The sequence below is a fragment of the Condylostylus longicornis genome, unplaced genomic scaffold (assembly GCF_029603195.1).
Source record: "Condylostylus longicornis isolate FDR11 unplaced genomic scaffold, ASM2960319v2 ptg000135l, whole genome shotgun sequence".
Lineage (NCBI taxonomy): Eukaryota > Metazoa > Arthropoda > Insecta > Diptera > Dolichopodidae > Condylostylus > Condylostylus longicornis.
In genome coordinates this window covers 7,627,657-7,637,713 of record NW_026578103.1, presented here as the reverse complement: position 1 = coordinate 7,637,713, position 10,057 = coordinate 7,627,657, and the positions used below count along the sequence as shown (strand labels likewise).

The window sequence follows — 10,057 nt, the reverse complement described above, 5'->3', positions numbered from 1 at the left end:
TCCTTCTCTTACTCTCTTATTAATTTGCTTTAAAATTCTTTCCACTTACTCATTCTTTCTAATTTCCAGACATTCTCAAGTTGATTTTTTTTTAAAGCTCTTTTTCTTTTTGTTTTATTGTTATTGTTATTTAATGATAGTTATTTTCGCGAAGATAACATTGACATCATAATTTTTTTTCAATTTATTGTTTTTAAAGTTTTTTTTTTGTCATTCTGATGAATCTATAAAAATTTTCATCAAGATTTCTGAATTAATTAAAAGTTTAAAATTAAATGACTATGAAATAATGGGGGAAAAAAAGCATAAATAATTTCACAGGTATTTGAAATTTTAAAAAATATTTGCCGTAATAATTGAGGGGACAAATGATTTTATGATTTTTTTTCTGCCTCTCACTCAATTAAAAATAAAAAATAAAATTCTTATTTTGTTCGTGTATTTGTAAACATTTTAAAGGTTAATTTCAAATTGAAACCTTTAATTATTTTAATAGCCTATAATAAACGAGTTATTCAAATTACATACTTATTTTTATATTAAACAAAATGTGTTTTTAAAATTTAATTTTAATAATTAGCTATTGTATTTAATTTTAAAGATATTTCAAATTGATGAAATTTTTATTAAAATTCAAAAAAATTAAATCGAAAAAAATAATTCAAAAATTTTGTTTTAAATATCGGACAAATTTGAAAATTTTGCAGCAAAGCACTCAAGAAGAGAATCTTTATAATGAAACCATAAATAAAGGGAACTAACACAGTAGAGTCTCTCTGCTAGAACATTTTGAATTGTGAATTTATATTGAAGAATTTATATTGAGTGATATTTGAATTGTGAATATTAAAAATATATTCAACAATTTGTATATTCTTAAATCCACAAAACGTATTATATAGAGCAGCAGCTTGCAAAGTGCCGCCTATGGGCAGCATCCAACTCAAACCTTCAAAATCATTCAACTTCAAAATCCGGCCCATTATTCTGCTTGCAAGAAAAAAACATATTTGATTGCGACTATCAAAATTTTTCAAAAACTTGTAGATAACAGACTCAATCATAGATAATAGATATATGAAGGCACATAAAATTCCATACAAATTTATTATTTGTCAAAACAAAACAATATTTGTCAGTTGAAAATGTCATTTCTTTTTGTAAGTCACTGTCGTTGTGCATATTTGCCCACAACCCACAAAAGTTTGCGTACCGTTGATATAGAGTATTGGCGAATATGTCATCGAAAGTTCTAAATTAAATACATTCTCAGTTCATAACCCTTATAATCCGATATAAAATTGTCATAGTCATAAGCTGAACTTCTTTAAACTCATTTGGTTGTTCATGATTCACTTAATTTAAATTAATGTGAAAAGTTCACTAGTATTATGCTGCAAATTAGTTAAAATTTTGTAAAATTATTCTATTACATAATTTTTTTTTTATTTTAATTTTTCCTATGTTTAAAACTGATTTTATTAAACATAATTTCTATTTTCATTTTTTTCAGGTGAGTTTTCCAAAATACCTTCATTTACTTCATTAAGAAATTCATCCCTAGTAGGCATTATAAAGAAAATTTTGAGTGAATGTAATTTCAAATTTATTGTAAGTATATAAAATATGTATGTATATAGATTTGTGATAAATGATTGATGAATAATATAAATGGAACTATGATTTTAAGCCAAATTCTGAGTTAAACAAGACATGCTGGCCGAATATTTTAATTCTACTCCATTATATATTTAATTACAAGAAACAAGTAAATTGCAGAACAAATTGATTTACAATTGAAACCGTAATTGACGTAAAAGTTACCTTAATAACCTAAATACTACCTCGTATGCCTTAATAAACAATCGATTATGCGGTATAATTTTTTAAATTAATTTATATTTTTAATTAATAAAACTTTCTCCCATCGGCATATATGCAAAATAGATGAGTTAATTTTAAGGGTGTATATAACACTCTTTTGTAATAGTCAGTCGGTAGTTTTAATACTTTTATCTCCATAATCAGAAACATAATTTGCGAAGCCAATCATCCTAAAAACGACGCACTCATTACAAATGTAACGCTTCTTTAGCTATATTAACTCTAATATTCACTACTTACTAACTAAACCTAAAATTATGCACACTTTTGGAGCCAAAAGTTTGCAAATGATGTTTTTGATTATGCCCTCTGATTTTATTAATAACAAAATGCATTTTCAACAAGATTTTGACAAGTAAACTAAAGTTCCTATTTATATAAAATTATAATTTAATTGTACAGGTTAATAGCTGCAGAAAATCTACGGAAAATATTAATTAAAGTACAAATTACAATGAAGACATCAAAAAGAATTATGATTTTTTTCCTTCCCCCTTTAAAATTCAATATATTCAATTATATAATTGTCAATTTTCCCACAACTAAATTTTTTTTTCAAAATTTTTTTTTTATTGTTTTAACTTTAAAATCTATTCAAATAATAATTTTATTCCCATAAAATAAATAAATATTGTGAATAATTAAAAAAACAAAAAACCTACAAGATAATTTTAATAGATGGTTACATTGAACTGTAAATTACTGCGGTTATTATAAGCAATACAAATGCTTTTCAATTGAAATACAATATTTTACATGTAAATTAACTATTATTTATTTAACTATTAAGATAAATTAGTATTCGAAAACAAATATAAAATTTAAATTAAGAAATACTTTAAATCTTGAAGTAAGTACAAAAGTTTTTTTAAAATTCATTTTACGATATTTAACGATATTTAACGATAAGCGAGTGGGCGAACAAGAATTGATGGAAGCTAATGGATTTTTATTAAGTTTTTCCACTGTTCCTGTTAGTTTTTCAATTATAGTTGAAAAACGTTTTTAAAGAAAGAAATTTCATTCTTTTTTTTGCTATTTCAGAAATCTTCTCTATAAAGAATTTCTGATGTTTTACTAAATGAGTTTTTAATTTTAATTTTTTTCCTTCAATTTCCAAATATTTTTGCCTCACTTTAAATTCTTTTCAACAAACTTTTAAATTATTTTTTATTGCTTACCAATTTCATGCCCAATTTACTCCCTGTTATGATCTTCTCCATTTTTTACTTTTTAAAACATCTTTTACTATACACAAAATGTTGTAATTTCCAAAAAGATGATCTCAGCTTTAAGTAATTTTTTTTTTTAAAATTCCAAATCAAATATTAAACTGAAAGAAAAGCACAAAAGTAAAAAAATAACTAAAATATTTAAGTTAAAAAATCTACTCACATTCTATTTTTGTAAAATAGCAGTTAAAAAAAATGAAAATCAGTTATAAATATGTCAATTATATAATTGTTGTTATTACTAATTTGGTCTATGATTGAATAATAATTTAATTTATAATAAAATGTTTATGGCAACTATAGGATGCAATATATTTATTCAATACATTTTAAATATACATACAAATATTTCATTATTTTATAACATCACATGTAATTACATATGGGTTATGAGTGAGATTTAGAGAATTTTTTCAATTCAAAAAATAATTAGCAATAAATTTTATGAGATCCGGCGAATTTAATTGGTTTAATATATAAGAAAAATTAAAATTTACTGCGTTGAAAATATGAATAATTTTAAAATTTTAAATTTTTATTAATTTTAGGATTTTTAAATAATTTATGAAATTATTGACGTTTGCGTGTTTTTAATTGAATTTAATCTATGGTGAGTGAACGATTAATTGAATGTGATTAAATGAAGTAAATGTTATTAGAAATGAATTGGTCTTTAAAAATTAATAAAGGTTTTTAAATCATTTGGTGTAGAACATGCACAAATAAATGTTGTTTCTATGAACCTAGCATGATATATTTTACGCTTCTCTGAAATAATTCGGAGTAGATCATAAATTGAATGTTGTTTGGTCTGAAAATCCTGTTACTTAGAAATATAAACTAACTAAACTTATAAATTTAAAATAATTGGATAATTAAGGTTTATTTTTGTAGTGGAAATATGAGGTAGTCCACCAGAATAAATTACACTATACTCGATTCAATTACTATATGTACTGTCACAACTTTGTCATTATGTACTGTCACAACTTTGAAACTTTATCTGCTAGTATTGTTAGGAGTTTAACATACATATAGAGCGGTACAGGTTCGCCTTTTTTCTTGGCGGGTGACAAAAAATTCAGTTAGTATTATAATATGTTCGAACACTATATGTGATTCTTTCCTTATTCCATGATATTTCCTGATGTTCATTTATTTTGTTTTCGAATATAATAACTTCTGTCAATATTTTGAGAAAAATGTACGATAGCTGGCTAAACCCCGAATATTAACTCTTCTATAACAAATTTACTGAAGAATCATTAACAAACACCCTCTGTAATTCGTTTTTCTCCTCTTTCCTTTCATAACAAACAGTGTCCGATTTACAGGCACATATGAAAAAAATAAAACTGTATAAAATGCATTTTAAATTATCAAAAATTCAAATGTTAACACTTTTGATATCAATAAAATCTCATTCAATTCAAACAAAAATAATATGGAGACACAGTGTGTATGTGCATATAGCTCGTTTTTTTTTTGTAAATTCAGGTGGGAATAATAAAGAATAACCAATATTGATCGCGGCTTGATGAAATTTTCTTTAAATTTATTCAATTTTTATTTTGTTTCTTTGATGTGTGACATGATTTTTGTATGATAAATATGTGCTTACAAAGGCTACAAACACTTTAATATACTAAAATAATATAAGTAAAATAATAGCTTACCAATATAGTATATTGTGTAGCTGTAGAGAGATGATGATGATTATGCTAACAAATCATTTGTATAATAAAATAATGATAATTCAGAAATCAGAATAATTTTAACAGTTGTTCGAAATTTAAAAATTTTAATATAAAATTTCAAGCATACTGGAGAAGATGCTGGGGAAGAGGGGCACAAACACCATATAGATTACAAGGCAATTTTATTATGAACTTTTTAAAAAAAAACTAAAAATTATATTGTGTAGGATGACATGAGTTTTTGTTTTTGTTTTTTTTTTCTCATTTACAGCTTTTGTGTAGGTTGCAAATTGCTTTAATACAATGAAAAAAAAAAGTTAAAAGAAGCATCAAAATTGAAATCGAAAGTTTTTTTTTGGTCTTTCACAAATTCAAGAAAAAATAAATACAAAATTCATTTTACTTTTAAAAGTTATCGCCATTCGGGGGAGAGATTTTTAATTTACATTTCTCTTCATTTTATACGGAGATTTAAATAAATTAAATAACTGTGAAAAAGAGAAAACAAAAAAAAAATTTCTTGTTGTATGCTTTTGTTTTTCGGGGAAATTCCGGTTGCACATTTTAAAAAATTAAAAAATTGTTTTTTCAACTTTATTTTTGTGGTTTTTAAATTAATAAATGTAGTTTTAAATTGGAAATTAAGGAAGAAAAAACTCAAGCTTTGTTTTTGTGAATGAATTTTAATATTTTATTTTTTTAATTGAAAATTATCAAAATTAGGCCAGAATATTGATTGTCTGTTTAAAACTAAATTGTCTTTTAATTTCAATTGTGATTTATTTTAATATATGAAAGCGTGCCTTGCAGAATTGTGACGGGTAAGTGTTCCTTAATATTGTTGTTCTTTCAAAAATTTTCATTTATGCTCAAAATATTTAAGTTAGAAATTACTATTTGACTGAATTTCTTGAAATTTAGCATTCTTAAAATTTGAAAGAAGTTTTTACGTTAAACCAGAAAATACACTTTGCGATCGGTTACGTACTGACCGCATCAGGTTTATAACCCTATATTAGTCCAATAAAATAATTATTTTAAAAAAAATTTTTGCATAATAAGCTTAAAATTTAAGGGTGGCTACCCATAATACCATTATTTTCGAAATTTAAAATTATGTACTATTTTTAATTCAACAACTGACAAAGCATAAAATTAAATTAGTTTTTCACAGCAGAGTTTATTATTTTTTTACAAAGTACAAGTTCTAAATTTTGAATTTTAATTGATAGTTCGCATATTTTCATAAAAGAATCTGGCAAGCCACAATTTTCTTAGTGAAGTAAAATTGAAAGCAGTTTGTTAAAATTCGTTATTAATTTTAATAGCCGAAAAATTTTTTAAATTTTGATTGCTCAAGCAAATTGGTGAAAATTTTATATAATTTTTATTTAAAAAACTGTAACTTTGTTGAATGCAATTGTTTACGCTGTATTTGATATTTTTCAAGTTTGCCTTTTTTGATTTAATTAAAATTGTTCATAATTATTACGAGGGTCACTATTTATATTTCGGGTCTAGCAATAAAAAACAAACATTTATCATTGGAAATGGTTTTATTGTTTTTCAAAATATTCCCCATGAAGATCAATACACTTTTGCATGCGCTGAAACCAATTTTCGTAGCACTTTTTCCACTCCGATTGAGACACCTCCAAAACATGGTTTTTGAACGCATCGACTGCTTCTTCAGGTGTTGAAAATCGTTGTCCACGCATTTTTTTTTGATGTGAGGGAATAAGAAGAAGTCATTGGGTGCTAAATCAGGACTGTACGGCGGATGACCCATCAATTCGACATTTTGAGTGCTCAAATAGTCCATTGTTTCAGCTGATTTGTGAGAGCTTGCATTGTCATGATGAAGAATGATTCGCCGGCGCTTGTTTGTTTTCCTTATTTCTTCAAAAACTTTCGGCAAACAGATGGTGGTGTACCATTCAGAATTGACCGTCCTACGTTCCACTAAAGGTACTGTGGCCACATGACCGGTTATACCAAAAAAAACGCGATCATTTGGTTCGATGTGCTTCTTCCACGAACAACTTTTGTTGGATTTGGATTTTGTTGGAACACCCATACGGTCGATTGCTGTTTCGTTTCGGGCTCATATGCATAGATCCATGATTCATCACCTGTGACTATCTTATAAACGTCTTTTGACGCACCGCGATTGAATTTTTTCAACATTTCTTTGCTCCAATCGACACGAGCCTTCTTTTGTGCAATCGTCAAATTTTTTGGGATCCATCGACAACACACCTTTTTCACGGCAAGATGTTCATGCAATATCTTATGTACGCTGGTGGAACTAATGCCCAAGGATGCCTCAATCTCACAGTATGTCACATGCCGGTCCATCATTATCATTTCGCGCACAGCATCGATGGTTTCCGGCAAAACGACCGAAATTGGCCGACCTTCACGAAATTCATCCTGGAGCGAACGGCGTCCGAAACCAAACTCTTGGTACCAGCGATTTACAGTGGTTTTTGATGGTGCTTCATCACCAAAAGTCGAAACAAGTTGATCGAGACACTCTTGTCTCGATAATCCGCGCCGAAAATCGTAAAAAATCATCGCACGAAAATTTTCACGGGACAATTCCATTTTTTGACCGAGATGAATTTTTCAAGTCACTGTAAACAAAACAATTCGCGCTCGAATGACAAAACGTTCTGAGTGAAGTTGTCCTAAAAAATGTCAAACTTTCCAATGCAAGTGTCAGATTGCACCTGGCAGCACTAGTATTGCCAGGACCCGAAATATAAATAGTGACCCTCGTATCAGGGACTATGTTATTCAAAAAATTTTTCGGCATTCCTTAGTAAAAAAAAAAGAATTTTTCGAATATGCTTTTAATTTTGAAGAAATAACTGTTATCGAATTAAAATTGGCCAACTCTGTGCTATATACTATCTCTAATTTTATACTCCAAAATACTTTCTATATTATTGAGTACTACAGAATTTTAATATTTAAATAGTGGCGACCCATAAATTATATAAAAAAAAACTTTTATATTTTTTTTACAAAATCATCAAACAGGTAATTTTTTATTGCACCTAAAGACTTACTTCAAAAAGAAAGAAAATATCAAAAAAAAAAAACTTAATTTAATTCAATTTAAAATTTGCAAAAATTCTTAACTCTATAAAATTTTCTTAATTTCTTAAACATTCTAATAAAAATTTTCATTACTTTTACAAAAACCAAAACAAAAAAAACCATTATTTAAGATGAAAGCAAAGTTAATTGAAGATTATAGTAATAATGTAGGTTTTTTTCTTAACATAATCGATCCCATGCTTTCTATTATCTAGTTTTTTTTTTTTTTTTGCTTTAATCCTATATAAAATTACTAACATTAAAAGTTTATTAACATCGCTATAATCATTATCTAATCTAAACTATTTCAAAGTACATTATAATAAATTTTCTTTTAAAATATTTTCGCTCTTTTATACAATTATATTCTAAAAAATCTTATAAAACCCATTATTATTACGCTCGGTTCCTGTACCCTCCATTTATTCCTCGTATGTCTTTTATATACAATCATAAATGTAAATGGTTTGTTTTTCTTTTAATGTACATTAGATATATTGCATTTTCACATTCTTTAAAGATGCAATTACATAATTACTTTATAGCTACATATATTAAGTGAATTGTATTAAACACATATATATACATGTAAGTGAAGCATCCATCACTCTAGAAAACTTCTAACCATGAAAAGTTGTAAGTACACTTAAAGTAAAAAAAAGAACAACAACACCAAAAGCAAAAAACATGGAAAAAGATATAGTAAAAATTTCTTCCTGTTTTTCGAACATCTAATAACAACAATAACAAAAAAAACTTTGCACATAAAAGATGAGTTGAAAAACATCATAATAAAAATGTTGTTATTGTTGCCGCTGTTGAATGTTGTTGCAATTTTTAATATAATTTTTGTTGAAAAATCATAACAATCTTTGAGTTTTCTAAGTTTTTTCTAAAAAAGAAGAAAAAAAAAATTCCTTCATTCTTTATTATTTATTACACCAATATTATTTAATAGATCTATGTAAATTCCCTCTCTTCTCTCTCTCTTCCCTTCCTTTTGCTTCTTTCTCTTTCTCTCACACTACAAAATTTATTGTTATTTCTCTTGTTGTTTTCGCAATATTATAATGCAAGAATTTATGATAAAAAGAAAATCTTCTTGAGTTTTTTCTTCCACTTGAAATCTATGTTGATTGGAAAAACTTATGTAACCACTTTTTTTTTCTTGATCTATCTATTCTTATAAATATTTCTTATAGTTGCATTTAAAATCTTATATAAGATTTAAAAGAAAAATTTTAAATGAAAAGGAACAATCTATTCCCAGGCGAACTTTGAAAAAAAAATTCTAATTTTGAATAGAAGAAGATTTTGTAATGTAGTTCATATTGTTATGAATAAAGTCAGTTAATTTTTAAAATTAATACTAAAAAGATTATCAATATTTGTGAACAAAGATGTTGTTAGGCTAAATAACTACTAGAGTAATTAAATTTTCTGCTTGCTTCTGTTGAAATTTAAAAAAAATTCATAACCCTGAAATTTTTATTACAAAAAAAAAAATTCCAAATCAAATTTTAAAATCTGATGGATTATTGGAATCCTTTTGATTTTTTTTTTTAACAAACAAGTAAAGATCTTAAAATCTTTTAAATATGGTACTAAATCATTTCTACTTAAATACCATCTGCTTTATAGAAATAAACAAATTACGACTGTATAATTCGTGTTAAAATTTCAAGAATCACAAAGTAAAAACTTTGTTCGAAATCTCTTAATTATTTTTAATTTAATTTCACTTTATGTAGAAGAATAAATTCAAAATAGAATAATAAGATGACCAATTAAATCATTTTTCGAAAAAAATGCTGAAATCTTAATCAGTATTTTTCAGAAATTAAATGACTTTCAATTCTAAATTTTTAACTTTACAGTTTATATTAAGTCTTAGTATAGCATTTCTACAAACGGTGAAAGCCCATTTATTTATCGATCTTATCAAATTATAAGCTCTTGTTTAAAAGAAAAACAAAATATGTCAATAAAATCGTGGTGTTCTATTTTAAAAATGCGTGTGTAAGATTAAGAGCATAGATCACCGTTTCAAAAAAACTTTTATATTATGCGTTAAAATGAAATTTTAAAGAGTTGGAAACTTAGAAAGTGATTTTAAAATTTTCTTGTTTTATTTCTATG

At 25.8% G+C, this 10,057-nt stretch overlaps 1 protein-coding gene across 1 annotated transcript in view; it reads left to right on the top strand.

The window, feature by feature from the left end:
- Positions 1-1,525: 1,525 nt before the first annotated feature.
- LOC129615157 (uncharacterized) overlaps positions 1,526-10,057 on the top strand; it is a 180,247-nt gene continuing 171,715 nt past the window's right edge. Inside the window, exon 1 of the mRNA XM_055530250.1 lies at positions 1,526-1,611. The gene's annotated coding sequence lies outside the window, so the exon portion shown is untranslated. The remainder of the gene's footprint in view (positions 1,612-10,057) is intronic.